The sequence below is a fragment of the Cebus imitator genome, unplaced genomic scaffold, assembly GCF_001604975.1.
Source record: "Cebus imitator isolate Cc_AM_T3 unplaced genomic scaffold, Cebus_imitator-1.0 Scaffold208, whole genome shotgun sequence".
Taxonomy (NCBI): Eukaryota; Metazoa; Chordata; class Mammalia; order Primates; family Cebidae; genus Cebus; species Cebus imitator.
In genome coordinates this window covers 3,542,457-3,544,064 of record NW_016107523.1, presented here as the reverse complement: position 1 = coordinate 3,544,064, position 1,608 = coordinate 3,542,457, and the positions used below count along the sequence as shown (strand labels likewise).

Genomic DNA, 1,608 nt, shown 5'->3' with positions numbered 1-1,608 from the left:
TTCACCATGTTGACCAGGATGGTCTCGATCTCTTGACCTCGTGATCCACCCGCCTCGGCCTCCCAAAGTGCTGGGATTACAGGCTTGAGCCACCGCACCCGGCCTCAGGCTTTTTAATTAGTAGCATTATGAAGAAAACCACTCAAGAAGCAGCAGAACATTTCAGCTTCCATTCAAGCAGCATTTTTGCCTACTTTATTTTTTCTTGTCTTATTTCAGTGAAAATGAAGGATAATTACCAAAACCATATCTCATATCTATTATCTTTAGGATGAGTAATTCAGGTACCCTTTCTCTATTGTCTGTCATATACTCCTTTCCTACTAGCCATGTCTTAGAAGAAATAACTATTTAACAGGATAAAATACATAGAGTAATTGTTTTTTATTTTTGAAATGGAGTTTTGCTCTCGTTGCCCAGGCTGGAGTGTAGTGTGTGATCTCAGCTCACCGCAACCTCCATCTCCCAGGTTCAAGCGATTCTCCTGCCTCAGCCTCCCGAGTAGCTGGGATTACAGGCATGTGCCACCACACCGGGCTAATTTTTGTATTTTTAGTAGAGATGAGGTTTCTCCTTGTTGGTCAGACTGGTCTTGAGCTCCTGACCTTGTAATCCACCCGCCTCAGTCTCCCAAAGTGCTGGTATTACAAGCATGAGCCCCCGCACCTGGCTGAATACCTAGAGTACTTTTATCTTTTGCTTTCAACATTATACAACTGTCTCTTGTATAATCAAGCCATAATATGAAACTAAATCATAGTGGGAATTTCTTTTTTTTTTTTTTTATGACATTGCTTTTATTTCAAAAATAATATATACATAGACAATTTAAAAATTACAGACAAGCCAAAGAAAATGTTGTTACACAAATGCAATGTTACAATGACTTGTATTTCGAATCTTTTTGCCTACACTGAACATGCAGCAATTATCAACCTATGGCCAATCTTGTTTTTGCTATACTCACATATGCTTTCTCCCCATAGATAATTTTAAAACAAATGCCAGACATTTCATTTTATTTATAAATATTTTAGTAAGTATGTGATGATCTTTTTCAACATTCAAGGGAACGTCAAGGAAATATTGTCCCCACTCTCACTTGCCAGATCCACAGAGCAGGTCTTTCAGAACCAATATCAGCAAGAGGCACCTACTTCACCTCTCCATGTGCTTGGCCAGGGCAGAATGTGCTTTGTGTTCATGGCCAGCCATTTTCACATGTGTCAGTCACAGTTGAATGAGTATCTTTGACAATTGCATCGAACCAGAGTAAGGCAAGATGTGGGAACTGTTAGCTGCAGGAGACTCAAGGGAGCATGTTTTGGCTATATCCCCAGTGGATGTTGTTTATCAACTTTTGTTCCTTTCCTACCTCTTACTGCTTCCATGTAAAAGAAGGTAGCAGTGCCTCCAGTTCAGGCATGTGTGTATACCTGAGAAAGAAAGTTTAAAACCTGTGAGTGGAGACAGCATAATGCAAATTGTTATTTAAACAACAAAAGCAACAAGGAAAAAACCAGAGATGACAACAACACAGAATTATCTAATATCCTTATGAAGCAGATATTTCAATTTATTTCATCTTGCCAAATTTAATAAGAGTCT

At 39.1% G+C, this 1,608-nt stretch overlaps 1 protein-coding gene across 14 annotated transcripts in view; it reads left to right on the top strand.

Annotated features, from left to right (window-relative positions):
* The window catches only part of GK (glycerol kinase), a 78,586-nt gene that overhangs the window by 41,020 nt on the left and 35,958 nt on the right, over positions 1–1,608 (top strand). The window lies entirely within an intron of this gene.